At 45.6% G+C, this 26241-nt stretch overlaps 1 pseudogene; it reads left to right on the forward strand.

Moving 5' to 3' along the window:
• The window catches only part of LOC118541328 (small ribosomal subunit protein eS6 pseudogene), a 52592-nt pseudogene extending 46453 nt beyond the window's left edge, over window positions 1-6139 (forward strand).
• Window positions 6140-26241: the final 20102 nt, after the last annotated feature.

The following is a 26241-nucleotide window of genomic DNA, read 5'->3' on the forward strand; positions in this document are numbered from 1 at the left end:
AGTACTGAGCAAAAATAATACTGAATTTCCAGTCCACACTCCACCAGCATTTACTAGCTGAGCGATCTTAGGCAAGTCACCTAATGTGTCTGAAAAATTTCTCTATCTGCAAAAAGGGGAAATAACAGTTATCCAGGCATTACTGCAGGGTCAATGGGACGATGTAAACCTAGGAGCCACTGCGTTACTGGTGGTCACAGTGGAGATTATCGTGATTAGGACAATAATCAATGTGATACTGGAAAGTAGATCAGATAGCACACCCTTATTATAATTGCTAATATTTCTAGTGATAATACAGCTTTACAAGTCATTTATCTTGTCAGGATGGACAAGGAAAAATCAGAAAAGTAATTTGGTTAAGAATCACATTGAGAAAGAACACTTTTTTGAAATGTTAATTATTATTTCACATGCTACTTGGCCTCCTCCCTTACTCCCTGCAGCCCCCCTGGCCTCCGTGCACCAGGCAGCCTTCTACTGCATGGCCTTCACGCTCGCTACTTCCTTTTTCAGCAATCCGCTGCCCCACACATCCACTTGTCTCCCTTCTTCTCCTTCGGTTCTTCGCTCAAACGTCTCTGCAAACACGGCCTCTGGGTACCGACCGCGATAAAATCGCCCTATTGCATGACCACTGGCATTCCCCACCCTCTTCCCTTCTTTCATCTTTCCCTATATCACCACTGGAATATAAATTTCAGGCGAGCAGGGATTTCTGTCCTATTTTATTTGCTGCATTGTGCCCAGTGCCCACGATGGTGTCTAGTATATATTATGGACTCAATAATTTTGATAAGTGATCAAACTGATTTTAATGCAGTCTGAGCATTTTATGCATCGGGTGGTGGAAAAAATCGACCTGAAGACTCTTTTTAGTAGTAATTTTCCCCGTTAAGACATACTCTTCACATATTCGGGCAGCGAAAAGCAAACAAACACAAAAGGGAGTACATATTTGTAACGTCTATATTGAAAGAGCAAATGTCTAAGATGGCTATTGCCTTTACTCTGATTCTTTTCTTTTTTTTTTTTTTTTAAGATTCTTATTTATTTATTTGAGAGCGAGAGCATGACTGGGGGCGGGGCAGGAGGGGTGGTTGGAGAAGCAGACTCCTCGCTGAGTGGGGAGCCCCACACAGGGCTCGATCCCAGGACCCTGAGATCCTGACCTGAGCGGAAAGCAGACGCTTAACTGACTGAGCCACCCAGGCGCCCTGTCTTTACTCTGATTCTAAAAAGTGCAGTATAAACAGCCATGTTGTATAGTTTACAGTGACCGGGTTTGGAGCAACGGCCAAGAGAGAAGGCGTAAATGAAGACTTCCGCATAAAGATGAATCCAGGTGGATGCGCCATTCAGGCCTGCAAGGTTGTCCTTGGGGCCTTTGGTTCAGAGCTCTCATCACCACGAAGTACACCTCGGTTTAATGTTGAAAAACAGAGATCAAGAGAAGTTGGCACTCGCTCTCCTGGTTCAGTGGAAATCGACAGAGATGGAGACCTGATACAACTTGGGGAAGCCCATGTTAGGGACCAACGCCATGCTGAATGCAGTAACTTTATTCTTCTTCATGAACTTTCCATGAACGAATTTCAATTGTCCCTCACACACAAGCAGTAGGGACTCAGCACCGCCCTACTCTGCTCGGACACACTGTGGTTTTACACTCGTGTATTTATAACTCTTGTCTAATCGTATTCCCCTGCTCAGAAAAAGAGAAGAGCTGCTAGCCCCCAGCTTCCTGGCGGCTCTCTCAGCTTCCCCATCCTGCCCGTCCTTCTACTCCAGCCCCATGTTATTGCTCTCAAAGCAAGTTTTCCAAACATCAAGACAGATAAAGATCTGAGGACCATACTCTTTTATACTCCTTCAGGACAATTTCTTTTTTGTCTTGGATCCTCTATCCCTAACAATGAAACTGTGCCAAGAATCTCTTTCAGAAGTAAAGCCAAGATCTATCCCTGAGCGACTAGTGGCAGATAAATGGCTTTCAGTTTAATCCTAACAAGAATGAGCGAATGGACACCGATCCTTGGTTTAGCGTTTCATTAACGTAATCCCTTTCCCTTGCGGTGATACTCTTCTACGACTTACTTGTGTGAGTGTGTGTGAGTGACTGTGTCAGGGGGGTCGATATATTTATTCTCCTGAGACATGAGGCTTTTCGTTCTGGGGGTATTTAAGGACTTTCAGAAAATCCATGTGAATGTCCAAGCGAAAGAAATCATATGTCATGCTCAGCTTTGGTTGGTCACTCACAAAGATCATCTCCTTCAACCCAAATGGTAAGCCAACTGCCAGGGAAATGTTGGGGGGGAAATCATTCCAGGTGCTTTCCGCCCAGGCCTATTTCACGGCACCTCGATCTTGCGTACCAACTCAGTACCAGCTAGTTAAGGTGAGAGTAGACACAAAGGGTCAACTTGAGGTCGATGCCAGCTCAGGACATCCGATTTGTACCTGGGTTAATTGCTGGTGGAGAGAAGTTGGCCAGTTCCAAAAGAGTTCTCAAATCAAATGTGAATCTGTATGTTGGGCAATTTATGTAGAGCCCAGAATATGGAACTGGGAATCAGGGTCACAACTGTCCAGTTTAAAGACTCTAGGTGTGAGACTCCTTTGGCAGATCCAAAGCAAGCCTGGCGAGACCGGGGACCATGTATGGGACAGCTAGTCAATATTTCTGTTTGAGCATAGAATATAGAAGACTCACAACTCCAGATATTTGGAAAATGGATTTGATTCTTCTCTAAATGATGCAATTAGCTTGAAGGGAGGATGAGTGCAAGTGAATGATTCCAGGAAATACTAAGAATTCACCATAGATTACTGATGAATTCCTGGAAATTCTAGAAAGTTTATTTTATGTTGACAACTAAAGAGAGAACATTTCTTAATTTAGGGCTTACATCTCCCCCCACCCCGGGTTCCTGGTATGTGGGCCAAGCTGTGTGGTGGAAAAAGGACGGTTTAGGCAGTAAAGGATTCACAGGAAGTAAAAATCATCCACACAAATTCTGAGAGGAAGAACTGAGTCGGGCATCTTTCCAGTGAGTATGGGCTACAGAGAGACGGAGAAATTCTGAAAGCTATGAAGAATAAGATACAATGAATAAGGAACATAAAGGGGTTGAAGAATTACCCTTCCCTTCTCCAGTTAGTTTGACTTCTATTGGCCTCTCGTTGAGAAGCAGCAAATCTTGGTTATTAGCACTTTCTGGAAGAGGAACATTTTTTCCCATGAAATTCTTTTATGTTATCCAAAAGTCCCCAGGAAAGAAAAATGATATACTTCCATGGGCTTTATTTTAAAGAATTCAGAAAGTCCAGTAAAAATATTTTCAGATTTCAGAGCTTCCAATAACATTCCAGATTTCTCTCAGACATCCACGGCTAAAACTTTTATATAGAGAAAAAGTTACAGGAGCTGCCCATCAACTGGCAATTTTTTTTTTTTTAAAGATTTTATTTATTTATTTGACAGAGAGAGAGACAGCGAGAGCAGGAACACAAGCAGGGGGAGTGGGAGAGGGAGAAGCAGGCTTCCCGCCGAGCAGGGAGCCCGATGCGGGGCTCGATTCCAGGACCCTGGGACCATGACCTGAGCATTTACTAGCTGAGCGATTTTAGGCAAGTCACCTAATGTGTCTGAAAAATTTCTCTCGATCTCAGGACCCCGGGATCATGACCTGAGCCAAAGGCAGACGCTTAACGACTGAGCCACCCAGGCGCCCCAGCAATTGGCAATTTTTAAGAGACTGCACTTACTCAACGTCTTCCATTGTAAGGACACAGGGTGAATTTACTTCGAGGCCGGGCATGGAATGTTGCTAGAAAGCAAACACTGTCAGGAGAGAAAAGCTCTAGGGATGTCCCCCACCATCTGCAAAGGGGCGAGCCCCACCAGTGGTAGACATTGCTAGTAAAAAGAATCCTTGTTGATCCATACTTGCGTAGCTTGTCGGCACAAATACCATTTGTAGACTGGGCTTCCTCCAGCTGGCCCTTCTAAGCACCCCAAACCAGGGGCTTCCTTCAACTGTTCAAACTCATCCAGTTTCATTCCTGGCTTGAAGGATTCCCTATACAACGGAAGGTTTGGGGCTTTTCCTATTCCGTCACTCCTACCCTATGGCCTGGCTGGGGAAACCGGAAGTGGCAGAACCGTGGACCTTGTCTCAAAATGAATTTCAAATTGTGGCCCCAAACCCACAGAGGACCTCCACAAAAATAATTTTAAAAACAAACTTAAAAAAAAAAATTCTAGCAAATTCTTACGGCACCTGCCCCAAGGAAGTAAGGGCTTCCGTCCCGTCTCCTGTTGCAGGTGTCTATCTGTTCTTCCATTCTGGGCTGGTTGGTTGGCTTGCAGCCTCAGATGTCTCAGAGATTCAAGGAAAGTTTGAACTTGCAGTTTGCCTGTGTTTTCGATATTGCAAGGGTGTGAGCCATGCTTTTTCTAGACCTGTCCATCTCCAAGAAGAAACTGGAAGTCCCCTCCAGGGCCTCTGGGTCTCTGTCTCTGGACAGTCAAGTTATGGGGGGCAGGAGTGCTGGCTCCGGACCCCCAGGTGTGGCACGGTGCCAGCACACGGTGGGTGCTCGGTGTAAACGCCTGCCGATTTCTGCTGAATCTTCATTTGAAATAATTCTCTTTTTCCCTGCCTTCCGGGGACCAGCAGCATCACCTGGGATCTTGTTGGAAATCCAAATTTTCTGGCTTTGCCCCACCTAGAGAACCTGCAATTCTGGGGGTGGGATGCAGCGATCAGTGTTTTCCCGAGCCCCTCCGGGTGATCTACTGGAACACCACCGGCCTTAGAGAAGTTGATCTGCAACTACATCTTTCTGGCTCTTTCAGGACAATTGCCGTGGCTTTTGCTGAGCAGTAAAGAAGTCCAGTAAGTGAGGAGCCCGCTCCAGGTGAGGTTTCCAGCCGCAGTCCTGATTTATTTCTCCGACCCGGACACACCTTGGACTTTCTCCGCCACTTTGGACTGGTCGATTTGGTTTCCTAAGCCTTGAATCAACCACCTCAATTTCCCCTCCTCCCACTTCAGGCAGAACATCAGAGCCGAGTAAAGTGCAAAATAAATAAATACATAAAATTTTAAAAGAGGGACTTTTAAAATCTAACTCAGTCGTTTTCAGGTTTGCAACCTTGGCTGCAGATTGGAACCACCTGGGAGTGCTCAAAGAAAAAAAAAAAAAAAAAAAAAGCCCAGATCAGGCCAATGACGTCAGACTTTCCAGGGATGCAGCTCTTTGCTGTGGTGGTGTTTTTTTAAGGTCCGCAGATAATCTCGTGAGCTGAAAATCTCTAAGCAATGCTCTGGCCTTGGCTTGGTGGAGAGATTCTGCCTTAATTTTCGTTATAAAATAAACTTCACCCCAATATTGACTTTTTTTTTTTTTTTTTGGAGCAAGGCCTTTCTCCCCTCCGAGCACCCTGTCCACACACAGCGGTGAAAGCCAACAGGGGTGGGTGTGTTAGTCCTGGGCACACGGACGCAGAGCTACCTGCTGCCTGAAATCCAGTCTTGGGGGGCCCGCCGGCACAGGTCTGCAACAACCCTGAGCTGAGAGGGTCCTCCAACGTGTGGTCTCTGGGTTTCAAGAATCAAGAAAATACATGGGCTCTGTAACTGCTCATTACCCTGGATTTCCTGTCACGGGGAGGTAGAGAGAAGGTTCTGACAGGTAAGGCGTTTACTGGAGAATGAGTTTTCACTTTTAATAAACCTCGGGCGTTTTGCCTCGGCAAGCCGGCCCCTTGGAGGCTGGTGAACGAGGTCATTGTTTCTGCTAAACTTCTGAGTGCAAAAGCAGCTCTCTCCGGTCCAAGAGCAGACTTGCGGACCTTTGTAGAAGCCGGGACCCACGAGCAAGTTCTCCGGCCCCTTCCCCCTGCCAGTGCCCGGTGGATGCTCACAAAGACGCATGACCGGGTTCAGCACTGATCCAGCTCAGCACCCCGCCCCTGTCCTGTAAGGGCCTCTGTGCCGTGCCCTGCTCCAGCTTCGCCACCCAGATCCTCCTCTCCGGCTTCTGGAGCCAGCAGGACTGCAGCCGTATCCCCCCCGAGGCCCCATCAGCCCATCTTCCTCTCACCATCATCTGCTCTTCTGCAGCCTGACCACCCGGTGCCCCGGCCAGAGCGCTGGCTGGTCCGCTCCCCCCCCTGCAGCCTTGCCACCCTGGCCTCGTGGAGCTCTGGCATCTGGTCCTGCGAGGCACTTTCCACCTCTGTCTCCCGTGGGTGCTTCCCCCGTGGCCTCCAATAGTGCTTTATACACAGACCCGTTCCAGAACCCTTCTCGTTTTGTCCTGTTGGTTATAATCCCTTCCCTCTCAAGAGATGATACGCTCTTTGCAATCCGTTTCTTACCCTGTAAGGAAATACATAGATCCAGAGCCTCAAAGCACCTGACAACAGTAAGTGCCGAACGAATACTTACTGGCTACGTGTAGCTACGGTTACAGTTGTCTTGGCCCAGAGTTAGGATGAGAAGAGTTGGAGGGAGAAGAGCGGGAATCCCAGCCCAGAGGACGACCGAGGAGTGTCCCGGGAGCCGCGACAGGTGGAAAGAGGCCACCCCGTGTGCAAAGGCAGAGAAATAGCGAGTGGGGGGCCGGCGCGGTCCAATGGGAATGGAGCAAGAACCGCAAATGCAAGCCACGTACGGAGTTTTACATTTCTAGTGGCCACATTAAAAAAAAAAAGTAAAAAGAAGATCATGAGGTTAGTTTTAATAATACGTTTTATTGAAGCCAACAGATGCAAAATATTGTCATTTCAATGTATAATGTGTAAAAATTATTGAGGTATTTGATATTCTTTTGTTTACTTACTTATTTTGTATGAAGTCTTTGGCATTTGGTATGAATTTTACACCCCCCACACATCTCAGCCCCGAGTGGCCACATTTCAAGCCCCCAATAGCTACAGTGTGGCTCGTGGCTGCCATGTTGGAGAGCAGCGTAGAGGCTGAAGGAGTGGCCCCAACAAAGGGGTCAGCCCTTCCTCTAGGCCTCAGGGCAGCGAGAGGAAGCCAAGTCTCCCCTGACGGGCCGAGAGGCTTGTGAGAAGGAGAGCAGGCCAAAGGAAAAGCCTGCCACTAACCGGGAAAGAGATTAGCCGCCCCCCACCCCAGGAACAGCAGCTTGCCCTGAGGAAGGTGGGGGCCAGGACAGCGGTGTCTCCGAACTAGAAGGGGTGGAGCCGAGATTCCAGGGGTTCCAGACAAATGCAACAAAGCAAGCTATTCTAATGAACTGACCCACTTGAAGCTGATTTATTTGCTACCGCTGACTTTCATTACCTGTATTATGGGGTCAGAACTTTTCACGTATTGCAGATAAAGGAGCAGACCAGCAATTTATATGGGGCCATTAATCTTAGCTTCATGGCAGAACAAAAGGGAAAAACAGACAAGTTCCTCCTCTTCAATAAATACAGCCTTTACAAGTCCAATTTGAGGCAGTAAGTGAAGGTCTTCCTGCAGCAGAACAAGTAATTTGAGTATCAAAAGCAGCACGAAAGCCAGAGGGGGTCAGGCAGACCCGGAACCTGAACCTGTTATACGGGGCAAGGGTGTTCAACTCTTTGAAGATGGAATTTTCTGGAAAATGCAAGGGAAAAGCCTGAGCTGATACCTCCAAAAGGAAGCAGTAAACTTTCAGGGAGATCTTCTCAATTTATTGTGAAATAAGCAGCATTAAAGTCATTTAAGGAAAACGCTGTAAGTTTAGGGTCTTTAGGTCTTTAGGGTCCTCTCTGTGTTTCCTTCCTGACAAGTAGCCATACTACGTGGGAGGAGGGGGAGCCAGAGAAAGCCAGGAGCAAACAGATCAGCCTGTCACCAGCTCGGAAGGCAGCGAATATCCGGTGAACACATCACTGATCTGGGGACTGAGCACGGGGGTAAGGGGACCCCTGATCAAAAAAACCTTTTTCAGGTCCAAGGATGGACGAAGGTACTGCTTCGCCCTGCAGAACAGTAATAGTAAAACCCTTAGCCTACCCTATTCCTTGGCTCGGCTTTCTAGATTTATTTGGGCACAGATGAATTCTTAGACTAAGGCAAAATGAAATATATACAAATTGACCATTTAGGTAGCTTTTATTGTTTAAGAAAACTCAGCCAGCAATTACAAGGGCACTGTCCTAGGCCCTGGCTAATCCTTTTGCATGTCTGCTAAAAAATACAAAACAGCTTCACTAAAGAGTTACCAAAGCATGGAATGGGGGCACCTGGGTGGCTCAGTCGGTGAAGCGTCTGCCGTGGGCTCAGGTCATGATCACGGGGTCCTGGGATTGAGCCCGGCTTTGGGCTCCCTGCTCAGCGGAGAGTCTGCTTCTCCCTCTGCCTCTGCCCCTCCCCTCCTCAAACCTCATGCTCGCTCTCTCTCTCTCTCTCTCTCTCTCAAATAAACAAATTTTTTTTTTTAGAAAGCATGGAAGGATTCTGGGTATTTTTAGCGAAGGAGACTATTTTTTTTTTTAAGATTTTATTTATTTATTTGAGAGAGAGAGAATGAAAGAGAGAGCACATGAGAGGGGGGAGGGTCAGAGGGAGAAGCAGACTCCCTGCCCAGCAGGGAGCCTGATGCGGGACTCGATCCAGGGACTCCAGGATCATGACCTGAGCCGAAGGCAGTCGCTTAACCAACTGAGCCACCCAGGCGCCCCGAAGGAGACTATTTTTTAAATAAGCTTTTCATTTATGTTCTCGCTTGGTCACCTTAATATTTCAAACCCAAACAAAATGGAAAAGCCTTAAGTTCTGAGATCTGAATGATGGAGATCAACACTCTCAGTCTCTCCCGAGCAGTCAACCATTCAGAGGCAGATGAATATGAAACAGCACATAAAACAGTGGCCCACAGCGCAAACAGTAGCCTGAATACCAACAGTACCACGAAGAGACAAACGTGCCTTCTAATATCTCTAAAAAGTGAAATGCCTTTTATGTTAGAATAATCTGCTTAAATGCACGCCAGGTGATTGAAAACACATAGCTAATAACAAGGAATTGTGTTAAAGAAGCCAGAAAACGAATAGACCAACTGACCTTTTGGGACGATTGGCTACTTTTTCAATACAAACATGAAAAGACCTTTCCCTTTTTGGAGTGCGGAGAACAAAAAAAGACTCCTTTGTATAAAATGGCCCATGTCAGAACTCTGCGCGGGACCCCAGCTGTTCAAATATTTTATTGCCAACAAATTTTGCAAGCGAGTGTGCGCCCCTGCCCGGAGGCTAGGGCCTGGCCTGGCTTTGCTGTTAGAACTCACCAGGGGTCTGGGCTTTTCCAGATTCCTGTGAAATTGCTGCCGCTCCAACACGTGTGTTTGTGGCCGACGCTTAGACTCGAGTGGGTTCTGCTTTATTACTCCCTCATCATTCTGGAAAAACCGGTTACCTTTCCTCCTTCGCGCTGGTTGCTGGTGGGCCAGTCGCTGGAAAACCCACTGCACCCTGGGGCTCTTTCACTGTGTGCCAGGGATACTTTACCAGGCACACAGGGGAGGCCGCAAATGTTATTTACGTGTTCAGATTCCCCTTTTAATTAATGTTGTGGAAAAGCTTTCCCGGGGCTCTGGTTCCTGGACGGACGTTAACAGTATAGGTTGGGAAAAAAAATAAATAACTCTGCGAGGGGGGCTCTCTGAGAGGGTTCGAACAGCTGCACTGAAGGACCTAGATGCTCTTCACCCCCCACAGCGGCCAGGAGGGGCTCCTACGCCGGCTTTTCCGGACTCTTCAAAGCTGTAATTTCCAAAAAGTTAAAAACATGGCTCCCGTTGAAGACTTTCTGCAATTCCTTAACGACGGGATCAATGAGACAGTCAAGGTATTGCAAGGAGCACGGGGGGAAACTGTGTAAAAAGAAGGACGTTCGCATGAGCTTGCCAGGTTGCACACGACACTGTTCCGCGTCCTACGGGTCTATGACACCATGACCTTTGGGGTGTTCTTTTCCACCAGCCAGAAATGATTTGCATGTCTTTCCAGACAAAATATACACGTGAACACATAACTTCACGTAGTCCGGGGTTCTTATGTCCCAACTAGTAAATAGCAAGTCAAACGGAGACAGCTTCTACAGCCAGTTGCGTGGTCCTGGGCTGGGCTCGCTGAAAAGGGTACCGCTATGGCATTGAAAGGAGATCCTGAGCGCCCCCGGCCTTTTTGCTGAGATTTGGATCATTTTTCTTAACACTTTACATATTATTCCTCTCCTGCCCTATGTTGAGGCATAATCAAGACGGTAGGAAGAATACACTGGCAAGTTAGGCTTCACGATGTGAAAGTTTTCAATACACCCCAGAAATGTGAAGAATTTAGATGGATGGGGGCGGGTGAGGATAGGTGGTGTTGGGGAAGGAGAATGAGGCAAAACAGAACAACAAAAGTGGCTTAAAAAAAAAAAAACAAACCACGAACCATAACTATAGGCTTAACGTGCCCTATCAGAAACCAGTAAACTGGTTTGGAAGCAGCTTATGACCTGCAGTTTTGACTTTAAATAACACACTTGGTGACTGAAGGATGCCCACACTTTTTTCACAGAGAAGAGCCACTTAGATTATCCCATGTAAATTACACAACGCTGAAAATGTTAATTTTCACTGGGCCAGGGATCAATTGGCAGGAAATAGAACAATAGAAACCAAAGTGAAAGGCTGAGGTTTTGGAGCCTGGCCCTGGGCTGGCTGGTGGGGGGCGGGGGGGTGGGGGGACGGGGTGTGCTGCCGGGAAGAAAGGGGGAGAGGAGTGAGTCAGAGGTTGTGACCTCCTGGGGAAAAAAATGTGATCTGGAAAAGGGCTGCAGCTGTAGGAAGGGTTCAGGAAATGGAAGAGCCCCCTGGTGTGGAGACAGCGGGCTCAAAATGCAGCAAGTTCAGGGAAAAGAGAGCTGTCTGGAGCTCCAGGCCAGCCTGGCCACCCAGCTATGGTTTAAAAATTAGTAGGAAAAGTGCCTAAAAAGCAGCGACATCACCAAGGGGCCAGGGCGATGTGCCCAGGCCACCCTCACCCCGGGGAGGTATTATATCACTGAAATTATTTAGAGTTGCTGGGGCAGGGTGATAATAAAAAGCAGACTCTGATTCATTCGTGTATAAATAATGAAGACCACCCGAAAGAGAACAGAGGCTGATTAGTCAGAGCTGGGGACTCAGCCTCCATCACTTACCTTGGCTGAGACTCAAAGACGAGCAGAGGAGTGGAAACGTGTCTGGAACCACAGGAGGGCTCCAAGTATGCCCTGACTGGAGGTTGCGGACATGGGGAAGCTGGAGGAGAGCAATTACAAGTGGGGCATCATGGGGCATCTGGGTGGCTCAGATGGTTAAGCATCTGCCTTCGGCTCAGGTCATGATCCCAGCGTCCTGGGATCGAGTCCCGCATCGGGCTCCCTGCTCTTTGGGAGCCTGCTTCTCCCTCTGCCTCTCTCTCTCTCTGTCTCTCTGTCTCTCATGAATAAATAAATAAATAAATAAATAAATAAAACAAACAAACAAGTGGGGCATCTTGTGGCATTGGTTTGGGGAGCATATTTGACTTTCTCTGGTTGGTCCGGTGTTGGGAGCTGGGGCAAAAAAATAGGGGAGCTGCCAGTCACTGACAAAGTCCAGCCCTTCTGGCCTGATGACCGCAGGGGTTGTGGCTTGGCTTCTCAAGTTGGCGGCCGCAGAGGCTGTGAGTCAGGGTTTTGTCGTCCTATGTGGTCGGGCCATTGTCCATTTGTGTCTTCAGTCTCTCAACTGTTGCTTAACATTCTACCTGCATCCCTCTATGGCCTGCACCCCAGAGGGTTGGTCTACGCCCTGGGGGCAGCTGTACGAAGGTTATGCTGAATGTGGATAGATGTGAAAAAAGAGAAAGCAGATTTACCTGGTAGCCATGGCCGGGACATGCCCACCACGAAGAGACTCAACTCTGGAAGCATACCCAACTTGGTGTGGGGTACACAGGGACCAGGACAGGATACTCCCGGCTTGATCATCGTCTCTTGGCCTCTCAACTTGCAATTCCCGATAAGTTCCCAAACTTGTCCGCACATTACGATCACAATCACAATCGTTCAAATTGCAACCTTTGAGCATGGGCCCCAGGAGTTTTTGAAAACTCCGCACTGATTACCAGGCGCTGGAAGTTTGAGAATGAGTGGCCTGACCCTTGCTGCTTGAGCTGTGGGTCCGCTAACGACATCTGCAGGTTCCCGGGCCAAACCCTCCTGGTCCTGAATCAGAATCCGCATTTTAACAGGTCATTCGTATGAATATTAAAGTTTGGGAAGCACTGCTTCGAAACAGACTCAAGTGTGGCTTCTCTGTGAGCAGAAACACTAGGATCACTTCCCATATTTTAGCCCAAAGAAGAGATACCTTCTCCCTTCCCTCACCTCTTCATCTAACCAGAAACATCGCTAGTGGTGGAAGGAAGTGCAGGCCTTCTTCTGGAGAAAGCAAGCAATGTGTCACCAGAGCTAGATTTTTTGTAATTAAAATGCACAGTGTGCTAACAGTGCGGTCGCCTATCAAAATCCCCAGCAACTGAAGGAAAAATAGATTAAAGCAAAAGCCCTCCAAAAAACCACTTTTGTCTTTTCCCAGGAAAAGCTTTTAGGTTGAAGTTAAAGGACATTCCGTCATTCGTTTGTCGGAATAAACCAGTGTCCATAAAAAGGCCTCTGATTTCTTCATGTTTTAAACGTATTTTATAGGAGAAAGGATTTAGGGTGGGATTAAGTAATAAGAAATGTTTGTATTTGTCTTCCTGTGTGTAGAAGAGCTAACATCCAGCTATTCTTATTTTAGATGTGAAGAGGTAAGGTTAAAATTTATTGACAAAGATCTTACACTGAATCAGAGAAGGCATGTTTATTTCTCTAGAACGCCCACCCCCGCACACACACACACATACACACACACAGAGGCTGAGACTATAAAGTCTATTTCTTATAAAGAAGTTAAATTGTGAGGGTATAGAGTAAGGGAATGACACCAAATGCTAACTTGAATCCACAGGAAGAAATGAAGAGATCCAAAAATGGTAAATAAGAAGGTTAATATACTTGCTCTCCTTCTCTCAGCTTCTTTAGAAGACATAAGATTACATAAGGCGGTAACTGTAACGATGTATTGTTTGGTTTCTAACAGATATAACAATACGTATAGCAGTAACGCACACGTTACTGGAGTAAGGAATGGAGTTACACGGGACTGAAGTTTGTGCATCTTACTGGGATTAAATTAGTATACCTGAAGTGCATTATGATAATAGTTAAGATGTATTTTGTCTTAGAGCAACCACGAAGAAAAAAAGAGAGACAGTAAAAATATGATTAAAAGAATGAAAATTATACACTAGAAAATATCCACTTACTACAACAGAATATAGTAAAGGTGGAAGACAGGAACAGAAAATATCTGAGACATTTGGAAAACAAAACAAAATGGCAGACATAAATCCAACCATACTGATAATAACTATAATGGCTTAGACAATGTGCAATCAAAAAGCACTTACTGTCAGACGAGATAAAGAAAATAAGATCTAACTCTATGCTGTCCACAAGAGACACATTTTAGATTCAAAATGTGATGGTACGTTAATGTGTAAGGATGGGGGTGGGTGTTAGGGGTGGGCAAGTACACATTTCATCTACCATGTGCTAGGCACTGAGGTACAATGACTTTTTGCCTTAACTATGGATCTTTTGTTACGAAACATTCTAGCCCTCTCACATCAGAACAACTTCAGCTCCTCCAATGAGCATCCTGGAAGATTCAAATACCTTCCTCCTCTACTCAGTCCAAAGAAGAAAGAAAAAAGATGAGGCTAGAAACCCTCAGATTATAATTTTCAAAGAGCTAAAAGCAAAGCTCACATACCTACAGTGAATAAGCATGTTTCAGCCAGCAGGATGGTGTAGCTGGCCCAAAAGAGAATACCGAAGATTGAAGTATTTATAGTCTCTGAAAGAAAGAATGCCAAAACAAGATCTCCACGTTAAAGACAGAATGGTTAATATCTGATGGAGTACTAAAACCGTAATACTTTTCTGTTAGAAATCATTTACATCTCCACCTAACAAAAATCTTTTCCAGTTTACCAATTTCCTACAAGTTATCACTTAATTTGATAAAGACTTGGGTCTAACCAAGTAAATAATAAGTCAAACCAAGTTGCCTACATTAGCTGCCCCTTACGTGGGCCTGTAGGTAATGATCTGGCAGGCACTGAAAAGGCACACTGTAATCTTTCTGTGTTCTAGGTTTTGGAAATTGTTTCTTAACAAAAGTAGATTCAATTGTAAAACCCAGTTTAACGTAACAACAACGATCACATGGCTAAGCTTTACTGCTGGTTTCTTTCCAGGCACTCTACTGAGCACTTTATATCCTTTATTTCATTTCCTTCTCCCTGCAATGCTAAGGGATGGGTGGATAATGGATGATTATCTCCATTTTTTGGATGAGGAAATTAAGGCTCAGATAAACTAAGTAGGCTCCCCCAGATCACGTATCCAGTAACAGGTGTAGACAAAATTTGCACTTGTGGTTTCTTCCTCTGAAAGCTTTAGTATCTCACAAAGAGGGTTCTAAAATGTATCCACAATAGTGTCTGAATTATTATGTATTGTTCAGTATGTGTTTCTGGTTTAATTGAACATTCAACCAATACAACCAAAAAAAAAGAAAGAAAGAAAGAAAAAGTAATAAACACTTTTAGAAGGTCTTTCCCTTTGTGCTTCTGTACAATTTCTCCCTCTCAGAAGGGAATTCTTCTCCTCACCCAGACTCCTCTTGGCCTCCCTTAGGTACGTGAAGTCACCCAATGGCTGTATCACTCAACGAGACTGTGCAAGTTAAGACCGAGTCTGGCCGCTAATCTCCCCTCTTTATCACAAAGTCCTGGCCGTGGAAATGTACTGGCTCTTGTCACAGGGGGTTAATTCCATCTCGAGTCCACCGAGACAGCTAAAAGAACTTCGTGAACAACTATCATCCCCTAGATCAGTTGAGGAAGTCGAGTAAGCATGAACTGAAACATTTACTTTTTACAGATGGAAGACCAGATAGGCTAAGCAAGCCCAAGGTCACAGAGCAAAGCCTTGGAAGAATGCAGACAAGACGGCCAACTTTTTCAATTGAAACTTAGAGTTGTAACTACTGGACGATCCCTCTCCAAAGTGTTTTCTTCCATTCCAATGACTCCTTCCTTTCTTAAAGAAAAATGATGCCTAAAAGACAGCTGAGTATAGACGGGGGAGAGAAAATACTTCAAAAAAAAATAACATCTCGAACATGTCTGGCAGTGACAATTTTCTTGATTTTTAACAGTGGATGATTTTTTTGTATTTCCATGTAAGTGACCACATTCAGCAAGATGTAATTGCCAAACACCTGGCATGTGTCACATACTCTTGGCTAAAAAAACAAAAAACAAAAAACAAAGCCATGGGAACCCAGAGCCCATCTCCGATCATGTGCTACAGTGGAGTGGAAGTTAGCGATCAAAACGATTCTGTCCAGATGTCCTATTCCAAGAACTATGCACTTACAGGTCTCTTTCTGCTTAGTGGCTTGAATGTGGGTAGCTATTCTGCATGCCCTGAATGACCATTGTTGTCAGATTCAATCACATCTTCAGGAGCACCTTGGTCATGAGCCAAATGAACATTCTGATAATTCCACCTCAGGGTGCACCTGCAGGAACACCTGGGGTATGTGGCAATGGAGAGGCAGGGCAATGGCCAGCAAGGTCCTGGCCCTACATGTTCTTTATCCAGAGCATCACAGGGCTTGTCTGCACTCAGATAATGTGCATGCGATGCACAGCCTCGAGCCGGGCGAAGGGAGGATCAAGGGTCGAAAGGATGAAGAGGTGAGAGATGCAGCAGCATCAGAAGCTTCTCAGTCAATCAGAGCTGTTGACTTCGTGGGCCAGGGAACTGATCCCCATCACAACTACTCCGCTCTGCTGACGTCGGGAAAAAGCAGCCACAGATAACATATACGTAAATGGATGTGTCTGTGCCCCAATAAAACTTTATTTACAAAAAACTATGGCTGGCTTGATTTTGCCTACAAGCTATAAATTTGCCTACCACTGAGTTCGAGGAACAGGCATCCAAATGAGACTTCACCTTGAACCTGGAACTCAGAACTACGGATGTCAGGATCTGAACTGGGAGCTTCTTGCCTTCTAATACATCTCAGAAAATGGATGCTTTCAAAATCTTTTCTTACAGTGAGGCAGATCTGCACGAACTGAACAGATCCATGTCATCCGTACCCAGATTACAAAATAGAGAACCGCCATCCCCAGCCCCCCTCCCGCACGAAGGTCTACACTATGTGGTGAGACAGCTCCGTCGCTGTGTGTACCGGCCGCTCATTCAACGGTACTGCCGCAGAGTACTTCGGTGCGTGGAGCATCACCCCACAGCTCGGGGACGCTGCCCACAGCAGTTCTGGGTCTGGGTCCCCACCTCTGTCCCGGGCCTGAGGCTCTGCCAGCATTAAAAACCAAAATTCAACTGAGTACATTTTAAAGATCTCATTGGCTTTATTCAACAATTCATGAATCAGGCAGCATCCTTTCCAGCAGACAGAAAGGAACTCCATGCAGCTGTACAAAATGGAAGGTTTTATAGGCAGAAAGGGGCAGGAAAAGGAAGTTTCTAGCAAAAAGTGGATTGTTTCAGGCAAGGTCACCTTCCTATGGGGGACGGAAGGGGTCTGCTGGGCGGATTTCTCACCCATGCTAACAGGTGACTCCAGACTGGTTAAAAGGACATTTCTGGGAGAGGCTACCACATTTGCTGCCATCAGCCTCTAGGGGGGCAGGTGCTGCAGAGTGTGGGGAGAAGAGCCTGCGAGGTGAGGTGGCTCCGGGCAGTGAGTGCTGAGGACCTGCAGGCGCTGGGTGCCCCCCAAGCCCCCTGCATGGGGGGGGCGGGGGGGCAGCCCCCCTGAGCCTCTCTGAATTGCCTTGGGCATCATTCTTCCACTGTCTTGGAAGCAGCTCCTAGCTTCTGGAGAGAAGGCTGACTCACACTGACCTCCTTATCTAGGTCACTTGGGCACATCCTCTGCATTCTCCTTTTTGCAATATGGACAAGCTGACAATTTTCCAAATCTTTAAGCTCTGCTTCCTTTTTGTTTAACACTTCTGTCTTCGAGTCATTTCCCTCTTCCCACGGGGCACTGTGGGTGGTGTCAGGAGGGGCCCAGGCACACCTTCACCGCTTGCCTTACCAACAGGTGCAGCTATCTCTCCACTCACATCGCTTGCACGGTCCGCCTGCCACAGAACGCCAGAACACCAACACACTCAGCCAAGTTCTTGGCTGCTTTATAACAAGAGCACCTTTCCTCCGGTTTCCCATAACATGTTCCTCATGCTGGCCAAGACCCCATCAGCCTTCCCCATCCATATTCCTCCTGCCATTCTGTTCTGGGTTCGGGGTTCTCTGAGTCTGAAGCTTTCCACACACTGCTCCTCTTTCCTTTCTGGGCGCTCAGCATTGCGCCAAACAGCCCGCTCCTGGCCATCCGGGCTCTCTCTAGCAGGCCCCACTACCCTCTGCTGGCCTCTACCCATCATCCAGTTCCAAAGCCACTTCCACATTTTTAAGTATTTATTACAGCAGCACCCCCATTTCTTGGGACCACTTTCTATCTTAGTTCAGGCCGCTATAACAGAACATCATAGACTGAGTGGCTTATAAACCACACACCTTCATTTCTCATAGTTCTAGAGGCTGGACGTCTACGATCGAGGCACCGGTAGATCTGATGTCTGGAGAAGAGGGCCGGCTTCCAGGTCCATAGAACGCTGTCTTCTCGCAGTGTCCTCCCATGTAAGGAGGCATGAGGGCCTCTCCAGGGTCTCCATTACAAGAGTGTTAACCCCAATCATGAGGGCTCCACCCTTATGACCTAATCACTTCTCAAAGGCCCCCAAATACTATCACCTCCAAATACTATCATGTGAGTTTTAGGGGGACACAAACATTCAGTCTATAACAACATGATTATGGGCCATTTGGATATTCCTTTTTTGTGAAGTGTCTCTTCAAGTCATTGGCCCGTTGTTTTGTTGTGTTGTTTGCCCTTTTCTGACTGATTTAAGGAGGTGTTTTTTTGGTCTGAATTCTTAAAGCCTTTCAGCTTGAAACAATAAATATTTATTATCTCATATTTTCTGTGGGTCAGGAACTTGTGAACAGTTGACTGGGCTGGTGCTGGTTCAAGATCTCTCAGGAGGTTGTAGTCTGAGGTGAGCTGGGGCCGCAGTCATCTGAGGGCTTAACACGGAAACTGGAGGATCCACCTCCAAGATGGTGCACTCACTTGACTTGTAAGTTGGTGCTGGCTGTTGGAATGGCGCTTCAGTTCCTTTCACACATGGTTCTCTTCACAAAGGGCTGCTTGAATATCTTCATGACATGGTGGTTGGCTTCTCTAAGAATGAGCATTCTAAGAGAGCAAAGTAGTAGGCACAATCCCCTTTATGTGCTAACCTGAAAAGTCACATACCCTCACCTCCATCATATTCCATTGGTCACCCAGACCAGCCCTGATTCAGTGTGGGAGGGGACTCACTACATAATGAGCATGAGTACCAGGAGGGGAGAATCACTGGGGGCCATCTTGGAAGTTGGCTACCACAGGAGTCCTTTGTCATATCAAGTCATTTTTGGAGAAGGAAAAACAGAAAGAATGAGGAAGAGATCCTTCCCTTCTTATCTATCTGACCATGTAACCATTCTTCAAGACTCACTTGAAGTCCCCAGTGCATCAGTTTCTCTGTGGCTACATGTTTATGTGCTTGGACCTGCGGGGTGACTCGAGACACTATCTGCCAACTGAGAGAGTTTTCAGGATCCCCACAGGCTGCTGGTCTCCTGCGACATTCTGTTCCACTGACTAAGTCATGACTTAAATCCTGCCTTAGTTCTTTTTTAATTAAGATTTTTAATCCTCTCTTAAAGCAAGCATTTTGGGGAGGGTGTCATGTTACAATCTGCTGTGACTCATTCATCCCTTAGTTATTAAAGGGTCACCCAAGAGATGGTTTTCAGGTTAGGGAGAGGCACAGAGCACCTGAGCTAAGGAGATGAGGAATTTCTCAGCTAGGTAAGGGGAACCCTGCAACAGAGCTGGAACTATGGAGGGTCAAGAGAGGTGCCTCAGGAGGAAAACTTAAGAAAGCACATGCTTTCAGAGTCATGGTGGTGCAGGGGCTGCACCTGACAGTGAGGGCCTCTTCAATTTTGTACCTTGGGTGCCTCACCAGCTTCACCCTAGTCCAGACCCTGACTGGAAGCTCCAGGTGGCACATAGTGCTGTGTCCACTTTATCTGGGCCTGGCCCACGCACACACAATAACGGCAACCGATCCCAACGGGGACAACTTTAGGTCAAATAACATGTTATTGCCATTTTGAGGGGGGTAGCAATTTCATGTGGTTCAACTAATTTGCTAATTGTCAGGCACTTTGTTCACATAATAATAATAATAATTATTAATATTTTTAGAGAGGGGGACAGAGAGGGGCAGGGAGGGGCAGAGGGAGAGGGAGAGAGAGAATCTTAAGCAGGGTCCACACCCAGCACGGAGCCCAATGTAGGACTTGGTCTCCCAACCCTGAGATCATGACCTGAGCCAAAATCAAGAATCAGACACTTAACCGACTGAGTCACCCAGGTGGCCCACACATAATTATTAATCCTTATAACAACCTCTGCAAAATAGGCATCCACCCCCATTTTACAGTTAAGGAAAGTGCGGCTCATCAAAGCTACAGAACTTGCCCAAGTTCATACAACTGGTAAGAGGTAGGGCCAGAATTCCAAAGTAAGTTGGCCTAAGTCACATGCCTAAGCTCGTTCCCTCTCACCATGCTGGATATTTCTACAGGAAGATGAAAATTGACAGCTATGGGTGTGGTGTAACTTGAGGCCATCTGAGTGGAGGTTTACTCTGTTACGTTAGCAATGACCTATAGCACCCCACGTTATGCAAACATATTAGCGCCACCTCTTAAGTGAAACATAGACATAAGTGCTTGCACAAAATGGTATGGGCAGAGGGAGCTACGAACAAGTCCTCATGAATGGCTAACTGCCGTTAAGAGAGATTTCACAGGTGGGGAAGGGTGGATCTATGTTTACGGAGAGCTGCAAAATCTTTCACTAGAAAATTCTGTTTCAAGGCCAGTGAGGCCTTTCTCATGGAGGTCTCCATTTCCTGAGAAAAGGAAGGATGGTTTTCATGTTATTTTATGTTTTAGATGAGGAAGTGATTTTATTGATAAACATGGCCATTGTGAAATTCTGTTTTGTGTTCCAAGAGTCACTACAAGTTTTGGCCTACAAGAAAAAGATGCCCTTTTTCAGTGGAATAACATCCTTTGCTTTTGAGAGTGAACCATACGAGGGGCATCTGGGTGGCTCAGTCGATTAAGCGTCTGCCTTCAGCTCAGGTCATGATCCCAGGGTCCTGGGATGGAGCCCCCTGTTGGGCTCCCTGCTCAGTAGGGAGTCTGATTCTCCCTCTCCCTCTGACCCTGCCCACTGCTCATGCTCTCACTTGCACGCTCTCTCTCTCAAATGAATAAATAAAAAATCGTAAAAAAAAAAAGAAAGAGAGAGAGTGAACCATATAAAAGCATAGGTCAAAACTGCCAAATGTTGGCAATTTCATATGGTACAACCTAATACATCATCAAGAGCAGGTCTGGTAAACTTTTCCCACAAAGAGCCAGATCGTAAATATTTTAGGCTTTGCCAGCCATACGGTCTCTGTTCCACTACTCCACCCTGCCACTGTAGCATGAAAGTAGCCATTGAAAATATGTAAACGAATGGACGTGGCTGTCTTCTAATAAAACTTTACTTATAAAAACAGATGGTGGGCTGGCTTTGACATGCAGGCCATAGTATGCCAACCCCTTTCCTAGGGGCAGCATTCAAGTGTAATTTAGCCTCTTTCTTTGCTCTTTAATATTTTGAATTTTTTATCCTGTGGTTTTGTTGTTGCTCATTGCTTTGGTTTTTGTTTTTTACAATTCTTTTAATGCTAAAATGATAAAGATTAAAAAAAACCCTAGATAGTGTCAAATGTCTCTGAAGGGAAGAAAACTGATTTGGCCACAGCTCACACATTTTAAGAGGGCAGCTGTTTTCACTCTGTATTGATAGATGGAAGAGCCATCCAGTCTCATAATAAGTTCCAAGTTTCAATTTGGTATTTCCAAAATAGAACTTGTTGCTGGAACATCTCTATCTTTAAGCATTTGGAGGGGATGCTAAATAAATATCATGGGCCAGACATGTCACGTGTCCAATGCTGTTATTAGGTAATACATGAGAACCTCTGATTTATCTATCGAAGTATTTAATGTGTGTGCGTGCGTGCAAATAAGAACACTGTGTATGGGGAATGGATGCTGAAAGAATAAATAAATGAATACATAATATAGTTTTACCTGAAAGTACTAGAGTGCTGGTGTGTGTGTGTGTTGATTCATACTGGTATCGTGATCACTGTCACAGGCTTGGATTTCAAGTCTGGGTTCCCTGTTGAACCTTGGGCAAATTATTTGGCCCATCTCCGCACTCCTCCCTCATCTACAGAGAGGTTGGTTTAGATCAGAGGGTTGCAAATTCAGATGCCTCTAGGGGCCAGGCTGGTAATATAAGGAGGTAAGCACAATATAAAACAACAGATGTTAAGTTGATTATACTATAATTTACTTTCTTTTGCAGCCCTTTTTTTTTAAGACTGTTTTTTTAGAGCAGTTTTAGGTTCACAGCAAAATTGACAGGAAGGTGCAAAGATTTTCCATAGCCCCTACCCCCGCACACGCACAGCCTCCCCCATTAGCAACGTCCCCCACCAGAGTGGGACGTGTGTTACAAATGATGAACCTACACTGACACATCATCATCACCCAGAGTCCATAGTTCACCTTACAGCATTCTGGTTTACTCTTGGTGGTGTGCATTTTATGGGTTTGGACAAATGTATAATAGACAAGCCTCCATCATCATAGTATCGTACAGAGTAATTTCACTGCCCGAAAAATCCTCTACATCCCATTTATTCATCCTTTCCTCCCCCCCCCCAGCCCCTGGCAACCACTGATCTTTTCACTGGCTCCATAGTTTTGCCTTTTCCAGAATATCATATAGCTAGAATCATATATATGTAGCCTTTTCAGATTGGCTTCTTTCACATAATAATATGCATTTAAGATTCCTCCATGTTTTTTCATGGCTTGAGAACTCATTTCTTTTTAAAGCTGAATAATATTCTATTGTCTGGACATACCACAGTTTATGTATCCATTCACCTATGGAAGTCGATTCCAAGTTTTGGCAATCGTGAAGAAAGCTGCTATAAACATCTGTGTGCAAGTTTTTATGTGGACATAAATTTTCAGCTCCTTTGGGTAAATTCCAAGGCGTGTGATTGCTGGATCATATGGTAAGAGTACGCTCAATTTTGTAAGAAACTGTCAAACTGTTTTCCAAAGTGGCTGTACCATCTTGCATTCCCACCAGCAATGAGCGAGAGTTCCTGTCGCTCCACATCCTCGCCAACATATGGTGTTGTCAGTGTTTCTCGATTTGGGCCATTCTCATAGGTGTGTAGTGCTATCTCACCATTGTTTTAATCTGCATTTCCCTGATGACATACGATGTGGGGCATTTTTTACTGGATGCTGCCTTTTAGAGAAAGGTGGAAGATTCACAAAACTACTTGCAAAGTCCATCTTTCTGTGGGTTGACCCCATGGACTAAAGTAGGCTTTCTTTACCCCAGCACTATTGATATGTTTATGCCAGATAATTTTTTCTTGGGCAGCTCTCCTGGGCATTATAAGATGTTTAGCAGCGGGCGCCTGGGTGGCTCAGTCATTAAGCGTCTGCCTTCGGCTCAGGTCAGATCCCAGGGTCCTGGGATCGAGTCCCACATCGGGCTCCCTGCTCTGCAGGAAGCCTGCTTCTCCCTCCCCCACTCCCCCTGCTTGTGTTCCTGCTCTCGCTATGTCTCTCTCTGTCCAATAAATAAATAAAATCTTTAAAAAATAAAAAATAAAAAATAAAAAAAAATAAGATGTTTAGCAGCATCCCCGGTTTCTACCCACTAGATTCCAGTAGCCCCCAACCCCACTCTCCAAGTAACGGCAATAAAAAGTTATCTCCAGATATCTACAAGCGCCAAGTGCCAGATACACTGCCCACTGTCTCCCAGGAAGCAAAATTGCCCCCCAGGTGAAAACCACTGAGTTTTTGAGGTTACTATGGAAACATGGGTTTTGAGGCATGGACTAGTTCAGTGCTATTCAAAGTATGGTCCATGGACCCACAGTATCAGCATTACTGGGGAGCTTGTTAGAAATGCAAGATCACCCGCCCTACTCCATACCAACTGACTCAGACTCTGCGGGGATGGGGCCTAGGAATCAGTGTTTTAGCAAGCCTTCAGGGTGAATGACGCCCACTAAAGTCTTAGCAGCACTGGAGTAGATTCTTAGGGGACCATTTCAAGCTTCTGCCCTCCTGAATGGAGGTGATGATTAATGGGAACAATCGGTTCTAACTGGTAGGGTAGACAGTGAAATGCTGGAGGAAGATAAGCAGAAGCATACTTGGGTTTTCCTCCATGAGAGGGGGAACAAGGGAGACGAGGCCTAGATTCTAATGGTGTTGAATGAATGGCTTTGAAGGATTTAAATAACATGGATTTATTGGCTACCTCCAGGCTCGCTTAGTACATTTGGACCATAATGTCTATAATAAGTAGATGCCAATCACAGTGGCCACCTGCTCCAAAATAATCCCCTCAGGGACTGTGACTCCTCCACCTCCTCTGCTTCTGATGACAGACACTTGCTTTCTTTTCAGCCCCCTTCCCCCCACTCTCTCCAGTAGAATATATTTCCACCTCTCCTCCCCCAACCAGGAGCGAGCTCAAGACCCAAGCCAGACCTCTCGGGATCCTCCTGTGATCGGTCAAACAAGATCTAGTAAGTTGGCTTGAGAAAATGACTCTCATGGATAGAGAGAAGCAGAAGTAAAAACGGGGAAAGCTCAATGGGGAAAAACTGAGAGCTTTCCCTCTAAGGTCAGGAACGCGGCAGGGATGTCCACTATCACCACTGCTATTCAACATAGTATTAGAAGTCCTAGCCACGGGCGCCTGGGTGGCTCAGTTGGTTAAGCGACTGCCTTCGGCTCAGGTCATGATCCTGGAGTGCCGGGATCGAGTCCCACATCGGGCTCCCTGCTCAGCAGGGAGTCTGCTTCTCCCTCTGACCCTCCTCCCTCTCATGCTCTCTGTTTCTCATTCTCTCTCTCGCAAATAAATAAAATCTTAAAAAAAAAAAATTTTAAAAAAAAGAAGTCCTAGCCACAGCAATCAGACAACAAAAAGAAATCAAAGGCATCCAAATCGGCAAAGAAGAAGTCAAACTCTCACTGTTTGCAGATGATAGGATACTTTATGTGGAAAACCCAAAAGACTCCACCCCAAAACTGCTAGAACTCATACAGGAATTCAGTAAAGTGGCAGGATATAAAATCAATGCACAGAAATCAGTGGCATTCCTACACACCAACAACAAGACAGAAGAAAGAGAAATTAAGGAGTCGATCCCATTTACAATTACACCCAAAATCATAAGATACCTAGGAATAAATCTAACCAAAGAGGCAAAGGATCTGTACTCAGAAAACTACAAAATACTCATGAAAGAAATTGAGGAAGACACAAAGAAATGGAAAAATGTTCCATGCTCATGGATTGGAAGAACAAATATTGTGAAGATGTCAATGCTACCTAGAGTGATCTACACATTCAATGCAATCCCCATCAAAATACCATCCACTTTTTTCAAAGAAATGGAACAAATAATCCTAAAATTTGTATGGAACCAGAAAAGACCCCGAATAGCCAGAGGAATGTTGAAAAAGAAAAGCAAAGCTGGTGGCATCACAATTCCGCACTTCCAGCTCTATTACAAAGCTGTCATCATCAAGACATTATGGTACTGGCACAAAAACAGACACATAGATCAATGGAACAGAATAGAGAGCCCAGAAATGGACCCTCAACTCCATGGTCAACTAATCTTTGACAAAGCAGGAAAGAATGTCCAATGGAAAAAAGACAGTCTCTTCAACAAATGGTGTTGGGAAAATTGGACAGCCACATGCAGAAGAATGAAACTGGACCATTTCCTTACACCACACACAAAAATAGACTCAAAATGGATGCAATGTGAGACAGGAGTCCATCAAAATCCTAAAGGAGAACACAGGCAGCAACCTCTTCGACCTCAGCCGCAGCAACTTCTTCCTAGAAACATCGCCAAAGGCAAGGGAAGCAAGGGCAAAAATGAACTATTGGGACTTCATCAAGATAAAAAGCCTTTGCACAGCAAAAGAAACAGTTAACAAAACCAAAAGACAACCGGCAGAATGGGAGAAGATATTTGCAAATGACATATCAGATAAAGGGCTAGTATCCAAAATCTATAAAGAACTTCTCAAACTCAACACCCAAAGAACAAATAATCCAATCAAGAAATGGGCAGAAAACATGAACAGACATTTTTCCAAAGAAGACATCCAAATGGCCAACAGACACACGAAAAAGTGCTCAACATCGCTCGGCATCAGGGAAATCCAAATCAAAACCTCAATGAGATACCACCTCACACCAGTCAGAATGGCTAAAATTAACAAGTCAGGAAACGACAGATGTTGACGGGGATGCGGAGAAAGGGGAACCCTCCTACACTGTTGGTGGGAATGCAACCTGGTGCAGCCACTCTGGAAAACAGTATGGAGGTTCCTCAAAAAGTTGAAAAGAGAGCTACCCTACGATCCAGCAATTGCACTACTGGGTATTTACCCCAAAGATACAAATGTAGGGATCCGAAGGGGTACGTGCACCCCAATGTTTATAGCAGCAATGTCCACAATAGCCAAACTGTGGAAAGAGCCAAGATGTCCATCGACAGACGAATGGATAAAGAAGATGTGGTATATATATATACAATGGAATATTATGCAGCCATCAAAAGGAATGAGATCTTGCCATTTGCAACAACGTGGATGGAACTGGAGGGTATTATGCTGAGCGAAATAAGTTAAACAGAGAAAGACATGTATCATATGACCTCACTGATATGAGGAATTC

This window comes from Halichoerus grypus, chromosome X (assembly GCF_964656455.1).
Source record: "Halichoerus grypus chromosome X, mHalGry1.hap1.1, whole genome shotgun sequence".
NCBI lineage: Eukaryota > Metazoa > Chordata > Mammalia > Carnivora > Phocidae > Halichoerus > Halichoerus grypus.